The sequence below is a fragment of the Schistocerca gregaria genome, chromosome X, assembly GCF_023897955.1.
Source record: "Schistocerca gregaria isolate iqSchGreg1 chromosome X, iqSchGreg1.2, whole genome shotgun sequence".
Taxonomy (NCBI): Eukaryota; Metazoa; Arthropoda; class Insecta; order Orthoptera; family Acrididae; genus Schistocerca; species Schistocerca gregaria.
Window position 1 is genome coordinate 364571762 of NC_064931.1, and position 18659 is coordinate 364590420.

Here is an 18659-nt window from a genome sequence, read left to right on the forward strand (position 1 = left end):
GCCACTGGCATGGCCATCTATTGGCCGCCATATTCTCCGGAACTGAACACATGAGACTCATTTTTGTGGAGCTATATTAAAGACAAGGTGTACAGCAATAACCCCAAAACCCATTGCTGAGCCGAAAACAGCCATTCAGGAGCTCATCGACAGCATCGCTGCTCCGACACTTCAGTGGGTCATGCAGAATTTTGATATTCGTCCGCGCTACATCTTCGCCAATGATGGCAGGCATATCGAACATGTCATAACCTAAATCCAAATATCTGTAGTGACGTTTACATGTTGAATAAAGTGTGTACCGTAGTTTGTATCTAATTTACGTTTTTTTTTCGTATAGTTCAATAATTGTCACCCTGCATGTCAATATAGAAGTAACTTCGATCTTAAGATTAGGAGTCATAACCATAAGTGAAGTCATATTACGGATTGTATCAGAAAAGCTGACAGAGGACGTCATAACCTAGCATATCAGTTCCAGTGGCACATTTGTGATGGCAAGTGTCTGACGCATGGCGTTGGCGCCATCCTGGGCCGGAAACCGGACCTAGAGACGCAGAGTGGCAGTCAGTGTAAGCCGCACCAGGAGACGACAGGTTCCTCCTAGGCACGCACAGTGTGAATTTTCTACCTAAAGGCACTCAGTGGATCTTGGGAGAGATCGATGTTTGTTGGTTTTACTCATGCTGTTGGCACACAATTTTTGAACTAATCATGCGTCTGGGGTACCTGAGACTTGTGTAAAGTTCTAGTGCTATATAATTGACAAAATTATAGCGTGTGACCACAGTGCTATTGTCTAAAAAGTTATGTGGAGGATACTAGTCTCTCAGTGGTGTCACTATACTTTTCTCGCAACTTGGTGGGTATCTGTCCCTAGTAGTATTGGCTACCAGAACTAATCATGGTTGTCTTCAGATTACTTGATGAAATGTCTGGTATAATGTAACGTTCGTGGACCTACAGCGAGTATTGTCAGTAGTATTAATCCGGCGCCATTTGCAGCTGTACGTTGCGTGGCGGTCGTCTACGTAGCGAGTCTGAAGCTATTGGGGCCGCCTAGCTAGTCAGCCAAGCTGCGGTCAAAAGAGATTTACTAATCCTTATTAAGTGTTTTAATAATCTTTATTAAGTGTTTTAATCCTTATTAAGGGTTTTTAAAGCCAACCTCACTGTGACAGAATGTGAGCTACTTTCACTGCCCGGTGTGCGAGACGTGGAAATAATTAATTACTATTTCATGGTTAATAGAAAATTGTGCCTGATATGTTGAGTTTTGCGGTTTCCATAGTCAATCAGTTTCAAGTAAATTTTAATTCTGTAAACTATAATTATGCTTTTACAGTTTTTTGATTAATTAATTTCAAGTAAATTAAAATTTTAAAAGGAAGTAGTTCTATATAGTTGTGAGTTTCCTCGAAATATTTAATCGAAAGTTATTTGCTAAATATCCACGGGGACATATAATCCACAGCAGGTGTACCCAAAAAGCTGGACTGTGATTAATGATTTAATAATTTGTGTGAATTTTTGGTTTCAATAAAAGTTTGAAAGTGTCTGACCGCCTTTTTAACACCCTGTGTTCGCTCTATTTTACCTTCTAGTACGCTAGTAGGAGTTGCAAACACTCAACCACTACTCAAGTCCTATAAGTTTTCAGTATGTGGTCGCATTTATCGATGAGCTACGCATTCCTAGAATTCTCTCAATAAACTGACTTCGACGAGCACCGTTCCACTTTACGACACTTTGCAACGGGTGCGGAAAGAATTTATGCCGGCAAACCAACGTAAGCTCTCGTTGTGGTCATTTCCATTGTATAATCAATCGTGTGAAACGATATACAGTTAGGAGTAAAAGTACAGATACTGTGATAATTGGTAGTTTGATATGTAACCACTTCAGTGTGTCAAGTGCTTTTTCTCTGCGTTTTACAGTCTTCCCAAAAACACATCACATTATTTACAACCTGATATTTTCTGCATGGCAGTAACTGCCCCATGAAGTGTACTACCCCTGTCAATGTAGACTATACTTTTTAAGTCCAACTGTTCACGCTTTAACACCCAACCTGCTGCCCAGGGATGTTTAACGTTAATGGCTTGCCTACGCCACGTTTGCCTTGAGGTACTAGCCAATCTAACATCATACTACTCACAATAACTATTATTATTAGTCTGAAAATCAAATAAATTCTCATGTATTGTTGTTTAGTGCACTGTCCTCAGTCATCAGTAGAAATATCTGTACTTATATCCCTAACACCCTGTACAAAACACGTGAATGGTCTTCTCTCGGATGCTGGGTTAACGTTCATATACCTTATTTCGACGGTGTTTATCGCGTTAAAGGTCGGTGATAATAGTATCGACAATGTAAACTTTATACATTTCCTGCTGACATTATCGAAGGCTTTCAGTAGCCCTAATGTTTAGGCCTAATGATGTTCTAAAAAGGCCGTGTCTCTCTTAAGGAACAAATTCCGTCTAAGATGCATTTATTGGGCGTCTATACGTCTCTTCCAGCTTAACACCTGGGAAAGTGGAACTAATGTCAGTGCATTACAGCAAAAAACCTCAACAACGAACCTAAAGAGTTAATGTTGATAAGCCATCATATTAGCTCTAACGCCCGGAATTTTACAGTTGTGATATGTGTGTGGGGGGAAGTAAATTGTTGCCGCTGTACAGACGCTTTGCCTCTGGCTATGCTCCATACTTGGACGGTCTAGTACTGCTAAATCAGCAACTAACAACCACGTAACCAAAATTACTCCATCAGCATCGAAATAACATACACTAACAGGAACCAGTCTCTAACTGCCTAAATCCTGCACACATGCGATACCTATATTTATAAATCATTGCGAAGCATCCAATACACAGCTCTCCCCCCGTAGTTCTTATACACACAACACGTTAGCAGATAGTAGTACCCCCACACTCACCTAAAGTAACTTCCAGGCGCTTTGCGTCACTTTCCCACGTGCAACGTGCCTTAGTAACTTTACTTACAGATTAACTGCATCGTCCTCCATGGCGAACAAACCCTGAGTATATATTTGACAGTACAACATAAATCTATATTGTCTTTCCTAAAAACCTCCTCCTCTTACTTTATAGGTATAAAATTAAATAACTGTAGGCAGACAGAGAATTCCCACAACTGACAAAATTACAGAACGACTATAGTGCCACGTATACACCTTATACTCTAAAGACCTACTTCCGGTTACGTGATCTTCCGGTCATACCTTCTAAATTTGCAGTCCAATTGTAAACTCCTTGCCCAGTTTCACTGTTTTGAGTGTACAACGCCGTGGATACGCCACAGCCGGGGGTAGGATGCGGAACTGCATCCACGAGCAACGACAAGCAACTTGAATGTCTTTACTGTGTGCAGTGTTACTCTAGACTCCAAACCGCATACTAAGGGAGTAAATGTTGTGGCGCGTTTATTAAAGTATCAATCTGATGTCTTTAAAATATGAGATGTCAGTCCCCGGCGAACGGTACATCCCACACCGGCAGCTATAAAGAAGAACAAAACTAGGAAACGAAGCAACGCTGATCAAGTGTTAACGCTGGAATCTACCCTAGTATATACGGTTGTCATAATGTATGGATGACTTTGATATGGCTTTTACATCTACATGCATACGCCGCAAGCCACCGTAAGGTGAAAAGCGGACGATATCTTCTACCACCATTACGAATTTTCTTTCCTGTTCAAATCGTAAATAGAGCAATGGAAAAACAACTATCTATGCTCCTGCCTGCAAGCCCTAATTTCCCTTACCTTACCTTCGTAGTGTTTACGCGAAATATACGTTGGCATCAGTACTTTCGTTCTCCAGTCAGCTTAAAATTGCAGGTTCTGAAAGTTTTATCGATAATATTTCACGAAAAGAGCATCGTCTTCCTTCCAGAGCCTCCCATCTGTGTTCGTAAAGCATCTCTATAACATTTTTCTACATTTAGAGTAATCTACCATTCATCTCACCAACTATAAATTTTGTTTGTCATCTTGTATTCTCCTAAACACTCAACGAGGACACGTTCCCGTACACGACAGCATCATCAGCAAAGACCCGCAATTTGCTGCTCACCCTGTCTGCAAAATCATTTATGTATGTAGAGAATAAGAATAGTCCTGTCACACTTTCTTGGGACACATCTGACGAGACCCTTCTCTCAGATGAAAACTCGCCGTCGAGGATAGCATACTGGATTCTATTATTTAAGAAGTCTTCGAACCACTCATATCTCGGAACCTATTCCGTATGGTCGTACCGTCCTTAACAGATTGGAGCGTTGCATCGTGTCAAATGCTTTCTGGGAATCGAGGGATATTGAATCTGCCTGCTGCCCTTCACCTGTTGTTTGCAGGCTAGCATGTGAGAAAAAGACAAGCTCCGTTTCGCAAGAAGGATGCTTTCTAAATACGTGATGCTTTGCGGACAGAAACTTTTCGGTCGCAAGGAAATTAATTATATTCGAACTGAGAATATATTCAACAATTCTGCAGCAAACCGATGTTAAGGATATTGGTCTGTGTTCATGCCGGTCCGTTCTTTTAACCTTCTTATATACAGTAATCACTTGCCTTTTTTCCAGTCGCTTGGGAATTTGCGCTGGGTAAGAGATTCAAGATAAATGCAAGCTAAGGAAGGGGTCAATGCTGAAGAGTATTCTCTGTAGAAACGAAATGAAATTCCATCTGGAGCTGGTGACTTATTTTATTTCAATTCTTTCAGTTGCTTCTTTACATCGTGGATGACTATTTCTATATCCGCCGTGCTGGAGTTTGTGCGACAGTCAAACAACGGTATATTTGTACGCTCCTCCTTCCTGAGATTTTTTGAACATGAAATTTAAATCTTGAGCTTTACTTTTGCTGTCTGATTGATATATCAGACTATTCAATGAGCGACCGGATAGAAACTTTCGATCCTCTTAGTGATTTTATGTAGGACCAGAATTTTCTCACGTTCTCTGCAAGAAAGTACGACGGTGGTAGTTGTTGCTTGCTTCGTACATAACTTTTTACAGACGCACGAATTTCTATTAACTTTCACCTGTCGTCATTTGCGCGTTCTTTTTTGAACCTAGAGTGCAACACTCCGTTTAGTCGCATTTCCCGAATTTTGTTTTTACGCCATGGTGGGTCTTTTCCACTTACAATGCACATAATTTTCCAGAGAACGATTTAAAATCCCTTTCAAATCTGCCAATAATTCCTCTACATCCATCATATTTGAACTAAATGATGTCTATTCATTGTCTAAATGGGATGCTAACAATTGCTTAGCTGCTCTCTCTAGCAAAACTCCTCTCCTACCCTTCTTGATGGGTTTCTTAACTTTAGTAAACAATGTCGCGCTGATGACACCGTGGTCACTAATCTCTGTCTCTATACTCACACTCTCGATAAAGTCAAGCATGTTTCTAACTACAAGGTCTGCAATATTTCTGTTACTTATAAGTTGTCGAGCTAGCTTCTCAAGACAGTTTTATTAAGCAGTCTTTAACTAGGTAGGTTAAAGTCGCCTCCAACTAATATTGAATGATATGGATATTTCCGCGGTACTGAGTGTTGACTTCCTTTGAATGCTTCTAAAACTGTCACCGTGGACTCTTGCGGCTGATAACTTGAGTTCACCTAGATCTATTACACTCATCCACATAACATCACAGTCGGTCTCAAGTTCCACCTCGATGGAGACAATATTTTTGTCAACTGCAATGAACACTTCCCTTCTAACGGCATCTAATCCATCTCTTCGATATACGTTATACACCTCGTTAAATATTTCATAGCTTCTGACTTGGGATTTTATCCAGCTCTCGGTTCCGAGAATAATTTGAGGCCGACAACTTTGCTGGAGGGCAGTAAATTCAGGAACTCTCTTGCGAATACTTCGATAATTTATTGTAAACATTTTCACAGTCAAAGTGTCTTTACTTTGTATAGGGTTTCATTTCACTCCCTGCATATCGACTGACGAGCGTTCATCAGAGAACCTAAAAGTACTGCATAGCCTGAGAAACCCCCATGTGACCTCCTGTACTCTGCTACCCGAGTAGCTGCTTCCTTTGTATAGTCCACCCCTGACATTTCAAGGTGAATCCTACAATTCTCCACCGCATACACAGCTCCAGAAATCTGCAGCCAAGAACATCATAGAATCGACGGAGCGTTTGCTTGAGACCCTTAACTCGACTCCAAACCAAAGTACCCTGATCAGTTCTTGTAATGATGCTACAAATTGTGAGCTCTGCTTGAACTTCGTGAGCGAGGGCAGTAGTCTTCACCACATCCACCAGCCGCCCATATGAACTGAGAAAAGGCTCAGAACCCCAGCGACAACTGTCACTCGTGACGATATGAGCCACAACTTGTAGACGACTACCCCCTGCACGCTCGGTAGCCATAGGCAAGGCATCATCCACATCTCGGATGAGGCCACCTGGCAGACATGCCGAGTGAAAATTGCATTTTTTTCGGGCGCAAGACGTTGTTTTCCTAACGGCCCCCATAATGCGCCTAACATTGCAGCTTCCGATAGCTAGCAAAACCCGTTCCTCTGTGTGCCTGCTCGGACCCGGCTCACAGCGGGGATGGAGAAAGCCAGCCAGCCTCAATAATAACTCTCCACCTCGAGTGACGCAGAATAATTACCATCTGCTGCTCACCCTTCGGTAAGGGCGGATCCTCTGCGTTGTTATCTAATGTGACGCACCAGATTCTCCATCACCACAACATTCCAAAGAAGTAACCCCAAGATGGCTTACCGTGCACAAAAACGTCTTTAACTGTTCGCGAACTGCAGCCAGCTCCTCCTCCACACACACACACCCTGTACGCATCCTATCAATCCTGGTACTATTAACTTAAGCATTAACTATACAATCACACAGAGAAAGCCAAACATGTAAGTTGATACAACCCTCCTGCTCCTGATGTGCCACCAATGGAGGCTGATGACTTACGAAGCTTTGTAGGTGACTGTTCAAAAGAAATGACGACTGTGCTACAGACGGTGCGAATCTACGCTATATAGTTACTGAAACGCTAGATTTCACCACTTAAATACAAAAGAACGAAGGAATTCAAGCATTAAACTACGAAAAAACGCAGACAAAGCTAAATATGTAACTTGCTGCTTTGCTGATACGTCACAGACAGCAGATGAAACATGACTAGGCTGGGAGGAATGGTCGCTGGCCGATCAAAGCAAATAAGAACTGCTCTTTTTATTATTGGAACTAAGACAAGTTTTTTGATAAAATAAAGTGGGCAATCTAGACAGACATTTGTAAACAAGCACACACAAGCAACAGCGGTTTGTAACCTTGTCTCTGTCTCGATGTCAGGAAGGCGTACTTCAACACCAGACAACTTTCGTGTGTTCTTATTACTCCAGTAACAAAATGCAGAATGACAACTCATAACCTTTAATAGGGAATGGTTTAAGCCTCCATGACACATTGGTTCCTTCAGGTATTATCCATTTCGATACGGCACATCGATGTCTCACATGTCACCCTAACATGTTTCTGGACTGAGATAAACATATTACCCATAGGAAGTGGTTTAAGTTGTCTAGTTTTCTTAACACCAGTGAGATTACATTTTTTGTAGGAATTAATTGTGCATATGTTAATAACACAGAATACAGCCCAGCTTAGGCTGCAGTAGCTTCGTATACGCCGCAAAGATAAGAGGTGGACATAACCTTCGAATACTGATGAACTGTAGCTGACAAAGGTTCTACACTATGTGGTCAAAACTATCCGGACACCCCCAAAAACACGTTTTTCATATTACGTGCAGTGTGCTGCCACCTACTGCCAGGTACTCCATATCAGTGACCTCAGTAATCGTTAGACATCGTGAGAGAGCAGAATGAGGCGCTCCGCGGAACTCACGGACTATGAACATGGGCAGGTGATTGGGTGTCACTTGTGTCATACGTCTGTAAGCGAGATTTCCCCACTCCTAAACATCCCTAGGTCCACTGTTCCCAATGTGATAGTGAAGCGGACAGATGAAGGGACACATACAGCACAAGAGCCTACAAGCCTATCTCGTCTGCTGACTGACAGAGACCGTTGACAGTTGAAGAGGGTCGTAACATGTAATAGGCAGACATCTATCCAGACCATCACACAGGAATTCCAAACTGCATCAGGATCCACTGCAAGTACTATGACAGTTAGACGGGAGGTGAGAAAACTTGGATTTGATAGTCGAGCGGCTGCTAATGAGTCACACATCACGCCGATTAATGCCAAACGACGCCTCGCTTGGTGTAAGGAGCGTAAACATTGGACGATTGAATAGTGGAAAACCGTTGTGTAAAGTGATGAATCACGGTACACAATGTGGCGATCCGATGGCAGGGTGTGAGTATGGCGAATTCCCGGTGAATGTAATCTGCCAGCGTGTGTAGCGCCAACAGTAAAATTCAGAGGCGGTGATGTTATGGTGTGGTCGTGTTTTTCATGGAGGGAGCTTGCACCCGTTGTTGTTTTGCGTGGCACTATCACAGCACAGGCCTACACTGATGTTTTGAGCACCTTCTTGCTTCCCACTGTTCAAGATCAGTTCGGGGATGGCGATTGCATCTTTCAATAAGATTGAGTACCTGTTCATAATGCACGGTCTGTGGCAGAGTGGTTACACGACAATAACATCCCTGTAATGGCCTGGCATGCACAGAGTCCTGACCTGAATCATATAGAACACCTTTGGGATGTTTTGGAACGCCGACTTCGTGTCAAGCCTCAAGGACCGACATCGATACCTCTCCTCAGTGAATCACTCCGTGAAGAATGGGCTGCCATCCCCCAAGAAACCTTCCAGCACCTGATTGAACGTATACCTGCGAGAGTGGAAGCTGTTATCAAGGCTAAGGGTGGGCCAACATCATACTGAATTCCAGCATTACCAATGGAGGGCGCCACGAGCTTGTAAGTAATTTTCAGCCGGGTGTCCGGATGCTTTTGATCACATAGTACAGGTACCAATATGCTTAAGATTCAGGATGTATGTATGTAGCAGATGGTAATAACAATAATAATATCTGAGGAACTGGTTTTATTTTATTGTAAATACACATAGCACAACTGTGCTATTTCTACAACTGTCAAAACTTTTATGTACACTGAAAATACAAGATGTAGGCGTGTAACACATGTAAGATAATAATAATAATAATGTTCAAGACACTGAATTAATTCTATTGTACACACAATGACGCTATTTTTGGTGTTCGGTTGTCACAGATGACCCTCATTGTGTAAGGGGAGGTCTGGGATAGGGTATAGAAGTTGGTCCACCTACATTAATCCCAGGGTAACGTCCGGAAGGTAAGCACCTGCATTATGTCTGGAATGCTGTTTGGTGTGGATCCATTTCCAATCACACCATTTTGGTATGCTGGTTTCTAACGGGGGGCCCTAGTCGCTCACATTCCCAGAGATCTTAAATTATTCATTCGTGATTTCAAAAGGCCACACATGGGGTCGAAATTCTAGGTCACTGGGCCACAACGAGATCACCACGAACCCAGGCACATGTCGGCCGGCCATGGTGTGGGTGCTTTGGCTACAGCTAGTGCTTGAACAAAATTTCCCATTTTGTGATTTCTTCATCTTTTACTATAGCCTATAAAAATGTGTATTTGCAGTGTTTGTGTCACTCATTTATCCAAACTGCAATGTGTTAATAAAATACGTGTGTCATAGAGCGCGTGTCATGAAGCCAACTAGCGATCAACAGATAGGAAAGATTTTGTGTATTTTCATTGGCGAAGCATTTATACCGCGTGAAAACTTCAAAGCTAACAGAAATGCGTTGGATAAGGATTTTTTAAATCTCAGAAATCGTCATACTTTAGTATTCCGGAGCCTCTGTGGGACCTTGCTTACCTATTACACAGCACGGTATACTCAACTGAGAAAGGTCTTCAGACGTAAAAGTAACTTTGGGGTATCCCAAAGGTGTACAAGAGGTGCAGTATTTTTCGCATTATGTATAAATAACCTAGTGGATAACCTCAGAAGTTCCTTGAGTCTTTTCGTGAATAATGCTATTGTACACAGAGAACTAGTGACGCTGGAAAATTGTAGCGACATGCTGGAACAGCTGCAGATGGTTGACGCTTGATGAAAGAAGTAACATTGAGTCGTAACGTAAACAAACGTAACGTATTGTGCATAAATAGACAGAAAGTATCAATATTTTATGATCACACGATTGCAGAACAATCACTGGAAGCAGTTACTTCCTTAAAGTATGTACGAATATGCACACACAGTGATTTATAGTGGGACGACCACATAAAACTAGCTGTAGAAAATTCAAAACGGAAGAACCCTCAGGAAAGCGGTCCACACGAAAAGAAAGTAGCTTACAAGCTCCTCCTTCGAACAGTACTCGAATATTGCTCGTCAGCCTGGGGTCTGTACGAGATGGGATTGATAAGAGAAAAAGGAAAGACCCAAAGAACTGCGGTCATTTCGTTTCAGGTTCATTTAGTAATCCCGAAACCGCCAGGGAGATGCTCAGCCAACTCCATTGGCAGACTCTGCAACGGAGAAGTTCTCCATCATGGTGTGGTTTATAGTTAAAATTCTAAGAATAGTCAGTCAGTATATTGCTTCCTCCTATGTTCATCTCGCGAAAGACCATGAAGGTAAAATTAGAGAGATCCGAGCCCACGTGAAGACGTATCAGCAATCGTTCTTCCTGTGAATCGTCCATGTTTGGAACAGGAAAAAGTGGAAGCGACAGTGGTAGAAGAAGTACCCTCCTCCACACACTGTAAGGTGGCTTGTGAGAAAGAGATGTAAGTCTGTAGGTTCTTGTCGCTGCAGTTGTTAAAGGTAAAATATTCTAGGTTGTTAGGCTGCATCAAGTTCCCCTTCAATTTGTTATTGCATGATCGGATAATGAAGACAAGCACTAGCTGTTGCCACAGCACCCACACCACAGCCGGTCGACATGTGCCTGGGTCCGTGGTGATCTCGTTGTGGCCCAGTGACCTAGAATTTCCACCCCATGTGTGGGAGGCAGAACACAGGTTCGGACATGCTGTGGAGGAGCCGGGGAGATCCATCTACATATGAGAGGTGCTTTGCAAGGAGATATTACTTGGTTTCCAATCAATGCTGAGAAAACATCTGCAAAGAAGAAATGCTGAGCTGCGGGGGAGTATGATGCTACTGTTGGCAACCATCCCTGATTTGAGGTGGATATGAATATACCTTCAGCCATAATCGAAGGCAGTGAATTAGAAGACCTAACGAGGCTGAGGTGTTTCAGAATGTGGTGATAAGCTCCCAGAACCATTAACAAGCAAATTTTGTGAATTTAAGCATACTTAGTTCCTCTCTCTCTTTATCTCTCTCTGTATGTGCGAATAATGATATGGTTATCTTCAGTAACGCTTTCGTTACCTGAATAATTTTTCAATGGGATTACAGCCATGGAAAAGGAAGAAATGGCCAGTACTCTGCCTGCAGCGCAGGTCGATGCCACACAATATTAAAATCTAATATACTGATCTGTGATGATTATGATCAATGGTTGAAATCTCTATGTGGCTACATCACTGCCGATGATTTTTCACGTAAATACTAGAAATTATTATTATTGTTGTTATTATTACTATTATTATTGTTGTTGTTGTTGTTGTTGTTGTATTGACAACTGAATATGTCTCTTACACACATACATGATACTTATTAATGTGACATCCTCCTTTGCAGGAGTGCTGGAACCATCTGGAGGTGGTCTTATGTCAACATCATCGATGATGTGATTGTCACCATCACCACAAGCGGGCCCATGGACGTCATTAGGCTGGTATGGGCTGACAACACCTGCACAGTTTTCATCTTCATCATCGCCGTGAGCCAGCTCGTCAATGTCTTTGTCCTGGTGTGGACTGTCAACACCAGCACATTTTTCATCACCAACATCACTGTGAGTGGGTCAGTCGAAGTCATCATTCATTTACTGCAGTCTGATTTATCATAGCCACATTTCCCGCACCCTGGACCATCTCACCATCATCATCCTGGACATAGAAGCAGATCAGTGGTGCTCCCTGTTAATTGTCATGAGGTAAATCACAGACCTGCATTGGAATGCTCTGTGGTTGCTGGCTGACGCTTTTGGGAATCGCATCTCACAAGCTTGCAAAGACAATTCTAAGGTGGGCTACTAAGACCCCACTACTTTCCTTAACACATGCCTATCTGTGTTTAAAGTGAGTGGCCGAAAATCGTCAACAACCTTTACTGTCCCTCCATCAACACACTTCTGTGTTGCTAACTCACCCACTCCCAAAGCAAGGTAGTAACGATCTTGAGGATAAGTTCATTGCCTACATTTGGGCGAAAATTGGGGTGATATTGTGAGGTGACCCATTTGCAGATTGGTTTTGAACCAAAAGAACACACTGCACAGAACAAAAAAGATGTAACGTATAAACTGGTTGGAAGCCTCTATTTTTCAGAGGTAGGTATTCATCGTCCAAAACAGGTAGATCTGTTGCTAAGCTCCGAGTGTGAGATGCAACACTATGTCTAGATCAAAAATATTTACTGCCTACTCTCCCTGCAATTGTCAGAATGTCATGGTACACGCCATTTTTGTTGTAGATGTCTAAACTCGTTCACTAAGAGTGAGTATCTAGAAAAGCATCTAACAGGCTGCATTAGCCTCGAACTGGTAATTGTGGAAATGTCTACTGAGGTAAACAAGTTCTTAAAGTTTAAGATTGCCCACCACCAGAAGTGCTGCCCGTTTGGCATTTATGTAGATTTTGAGTACCTACTATCTCCTGTCGTGCACTGCAAAGGCGACCCCACTGCCTCTCATACTACCTTCACTGAACGATATGCACTTTATGCAGCTGCATATCAAGTTGTATGCTCATATGCCTCCAGTCTTAATCAATTCGTATCACATGTGGGGGATAATCCTGTGAGATGGTTTACTACTGAACTCGAAAAACTTGCAGAAAGACTGTTGATAAGATTTGTTTCATCAACATACCCATGACGAAATTCCAGAAGAATGATTCCTTTTACAAGCAGGCAGTTGACTTCCATACAAGTCCCTTTTGGTTTGTTGCCGGATCCTAAAATAAACTCGATTCAATATTTCGGCGATCCAGATGTTCGTGAGCTTCAGGAGAGCGCTGCTTCTGCTGCTGAAGCAGCAGATGATGGCTTTCTGAAGATGGTGAACAGTTGGAGCGCCGAAATATTGAATTGAGTTGATTTTAGGATCCGGCAGCAAACCCGAAGAGACTTTCAAGACTTATTGCGCTGGGAAGGTCTACGAAGTCACATTTGACTGCCACATTGGTGGACTGAAGCTCGGTAGAAATGTGGAAACTCCATGTGGAGACCATTACCATCTGACAGAGAAATTCCACAGTACTGCACACAATGCAAACAACTTGAAATACCTACTGACACAACATACAGCCATTTTCTTTCACATTTTGAGTGGGTATGAGGCCCACTTCCTTGTTGAGCACTTGAGTGATTTCAGTTTGATAGGTGATAAGGTTGGTGTCTACATGATAACGTCATACATTCCTGTGCAGTGGTTCCATCCCAAAGTTGATGACTACGCTATAAGGTAAAAAGAAATACATTATGCATCACAGAAACCTCCAGCAGTGCCACAGCTTGGGATTAAAATTTATTGGAGTCACCCTCACCATCTCCTTCAAATAGTCGTGCTGGTTGAAGGCGTATTTTGATTAATACAGAAAAGAGGGCTCTCTTGACCTATGATTTCGAAAACAATTTAGATTTCAATAAAACTATGAAAGATTAGAGAAAGCGCCGTGAAATACGTTAACTTTACCATTAGGGTTGGCTTTATGGTGTTAGAGATTACATTGTCAGGCCACACAAAATCTGTCTATATTGGTAGATGTGTACTGGACCTTTTCTAACTGCACATGCACCACTTCCATTATGAGTTTGCTTGATATGCATACAGATAGTTTCATCTATTGGGTTAAGGACTGCAATTCGTATAAAGTAATAATGTACCATCCAGCTATGTAGCTGATAATACTTATTACAACCTCAAAACAAGAAGCTTATCATCCTGATGAAAGACAAGGATAATAGGTCACAGATTATGGATTTTGTGGGGCTAAGATGAAAATGTATGTATACCACAGACATACAAATGCCATCCAAAGAGGTGCTAAGGGCATGAATCTTATGGCCTCAATGGCTCGAACAATTGATTATTACAAGGAGCATCTCCTAGACTATTTCGGCAATGTCCAGCCACAGACTCCACATGTGGTGTGACATGTAGCTTGTAGATCTCAATGCAATGTAGCATATACTGTAATGCAGCTGAAAGTCATTAAGTCATTCTCTAGGGCTATGACAACAAATGGTTCATTTGTGATGAAGTATATATAGTGGGACAACCTATATGCCAGGCCAAGCTTCATTGTTGCCAAATTTATTCAAGATAGCGTCGATGATGTCATCCAAGATGGCCTCATGTAGACTTGGCAACATCATATGACGTCATCCAAATTGGTGGCTTTTGGCGGGAGAATAGGCCAATTGTGCTACGTCCACTAACCTAACCTCAAGAAAACATGACAGGAATTTTTAATTTTGGTGGGGAAAATAGGCCAATTGTGCTACATCCACTAACCTAAGCCACCAGAAGAAAAAATGGAGGGAAGTTTGAATTCCAATAGGATAATGCATGCAAAGACTGTACTTGTCTTTATTATTATTGATTATCATTTATTAACATTCATTATCATTTATTATTATTTATTATTGTTGACCTGCCACCAATAGAAAATTCCATCCAAATTCAAATTCCAACACAATAATGGCTGCAAAACCTTACTTTTGTTTATTATTATTCATTATCATTTATTAACATTCATTATCATTCATTGTCATTTATTATCATTCATTATCATTCATTGTCAGTTATTATCATTCATTATCATGTATTATTATTATTATTATTATTACTATTTATTATTATAGGCCTACCTCCACTAGAAAATTGCATCAAATTCAAATTCCAACAAGATAACGTCTCGAAAACTGTACTTCTATTTATTATTATCATTTGTTATTTATTCAAGATGTCCGATTTTCTCGGCGAGAAAGCCATTTTCCTTACATCCCTAACAAAAATCTATCTCAAGTTCAAATCCCAACACCATAATTGATGACATGTACCTTTTTTTCACTAGTAGCCTATCATAATCGCGTCAAATAATAAACTGCACTTGTAGTAACGTAAGTCACGTCCTTTGATTTTGCAGGGGGGAAGAGACTGAAGACTTTATTTCAAGCAGTACGGTCATCACTTGTTCTCCAACACAGTCAGCACACACATCTTTTATATCGCAGTGCAGTCACCACGACGACCACGCTCCAACTGAATTAGTTCAAATCCTCGCCACCCCATGGACAGCGCGCGGAGACACTGCCGACGCCTGTCACGTGAGGCGGCCGGTCACCCTTGCTGAGGGCGATCACAGCGATCGCCCCCACGTCGTAACCCTGTTTACGCTGGACACGCTGGAACTTGCTGAGTTTGACGTCACAGGGGCCCCTTGTCCGCTCACCACGTGTATTCGTCGCCTCCGCACGTTTCCCGCCAAAATTGTTTGCCTCGCAGCTGAATCACTCAACGGTCGACCTTTCCTTGGGCAAGTCCGAACCTGCAGATACCGACCTCACACAGCCGTTCGACATCCACCAGGTGTATTTCTCAGACAAAGAACTCGGTGCTACACATTTGGCGGAAAAGTGATCGACAGTGGAAACCGCCATGATTATATAACAGCACGTTTTGTCCGCACTAGAACGTTCGCTAATTGACTCGCTCTCACGTGCGCGTAATAACTGTACAATCGCTGCGCCGCCGGCCCCCTTACGTCACACACCCTCCATACACGCGTCGGACATAGTCTTCTGTAAATACCTGGAAAATGACTCTTTATGTCAGACATTACGGTCATGCAGGTGTGTCCCAACTTACTTCTCCATGCTCACACAGTGAAACTCCACAGCGCAGCTGAAGTACGTGCGGCCAGTTGAGCCCGCTCCATCGGCAGTTCCCTGGCCTGCTGACGTCAAGCGACCAGCGGGGCCCGCACAGCCCCACGGCCAGCGCGCCAGGTAGGCGAAGTTTGCCGCCTCAGGGTCCAGCCACGAACGGTCAGCCGCACTCGCCTCAGAGTCCTACTATGTACACATCTTTCGGACATACTGCTCTATAAATATTCTACCTAAACTATGACCCTAATACAGTTGTTCAAACCACACGGTCTAGCACATGGCGAGGGCACACCCCCAGTACCTAAGCCGAGAACATTGCTCGCCCCATCTTTAGTTAACTGCTGAGAGTCGGAGATATGCTGCAATCATATCCCTCGCGCTCTCGTAGCTACTCCCCTCAGCTATTCAATCTAACAAACCCTCCAAGTAGAAAAAATGACAACCAACTCGAACTCTCTCATATTCTATATCGTCCCACAAATACTTAACATACATTTTATTTACGCATCGAGTATACCTATCACTCTCATACAAAAAACACTCGCCCTGATATACCTGGTGTCATGTTGCACAGTCGGCAGACAGGCAAACAGCTCCTAATTTCAGTGCACTATATCAAACTGCTCCTAAATAATGCAGTACACATAACTGTTAACACCATCAGTACTCTTATTCTGCCCACATAACTGCCGTGCGCAATCAACCTGTCCCACTCTAAGTCACACGCCCGACAGCTCTAAATTCGCTCAAAGGCCTCTGTTCGACCCTTCAAACATGACTTGATGACAGCCGCATTCATACCTAACACTTGAGAGATTCATATCACCTACACGCCAAACATGACTATCCAAGCCAGGCCACGTGAGTCATCTGTCACCGTCCTAACTCAGTGCGGTCCAACACACGTTAAGGCTGCATTCCGTTGCTTACCGGCCTATATGCGACACATCTCCACCTTCATCTCTGTTGTCAGAATAGCCAAGAGCGAGTCCACACATACGCCGTCCGCACACATCCCAGCGCTTCTCTCCCCTCACAATCTAAAAGGATCATTTGAAAATTAAAAAAAAAAGATAAGAGCCCAATCAAGCTCTCCGAAATTGTATAGTGCCCCCAAAAATAGTTAACGCTCGCTTACGTGTTTTCTCAGCTTATTTGTAAATTCAAATTGTTACCCTAACAGAACTTGTTCACCAAAATAATACTGAATGCGCTCCCCAGCTCCTACCTTTCCAGCTCTCAACATACGCAAATGTTCTCAACCCTCCTATATCCCAGCACAACCGATTAATCATTCTTATTCCTTCTTATCGAATTTACAGGCCTAATTTCCTAAGGACCGGTTGTCAAAGTACCATCCTGCTTTTCTTTCTGATACTTACTGTGCTTACTTTTACAGAGATAGCTAAATTACCTCCACAGCCCCCTCAATCTACACACACACACACACACACACACACACACACACACACACACACACACACACGGTCATCCTCTCTACTCAACCCATAACATAAGCAATAGTAACTTTACAATACCCACTACATGTCCCAATTCTCTCAATTCCTAAGGAAGCTCTGTGAACTTCCTCTTTCTTTCTCCACACGCCACACTCAGCGGTAATCAGCCCTTCTGCATCAATGGACGGAAGTCCATCTCCGAACTGTTCCACAAATTCGGCGATCACTCCCCCTCAACACAAATGCGTTACTCTCTCTTCTTCTTCCTTGCCTGCTCGCTTTTTTTCTACAAACTTATCCAGTCTCATAGACTACAAGAACACACCAATTTTGTTTTCTAAGTACAGCATCCTTTAAATCACTGAATACCTAGAAACAAACATACGCAAAATGATATTTCCACTCTCGAATACCGGTCTCAGTCATGTAACAGTTTCGAGATCTTGGCTATACTAAGGTTTGTCCCAGGTCTAAGGAACAGACAAGCATGTATCCAACACACCACAATCGATCTTCACTCAGCTAAATAATGGAAGCAAATGTGCAGAAGTAGTCAACGGAACAATCTACATCCCATCTAATAACACTCCAACCCAAACCAATCATCTTCTCAAATTCTGACTTGATCACCAAAGCCGCCCAACATATACTATTATTTCGCTATTCGGTCGTCTAGAGGACATCAAAGTTCGCTCTTACTGATCCATACACTCCAACAGGTCTCTGCATTCGGACAGCTGCTCCAGTTATTTATTATCATTTATGATCATTTATTATTATTTATATCATGTTACCTAACGAAAATGGCTCCAAGTTCAACAGTGTTTAGCTCCTATGACAACCACCAGAGCGCTCTGTCATCACGTCAGTTGATTACGCAATTACCAAACATGTCACCTTTCCCGAACCTCTATGCTACATTAAAATTCCGAATGGGCTTTAGTCACACCCTACACATCGTTTAGCTGATCCCATTTCCAGATCTTTGCGCATCTGATATATGCAATTTAAGTCGGAGAAAGACATATCACTTACCTTCTACAGCCTGTCTATAAGCAGAATGACCTCAGTTACTGGCACAGGACCTTGTCTTGACCATTCGCCT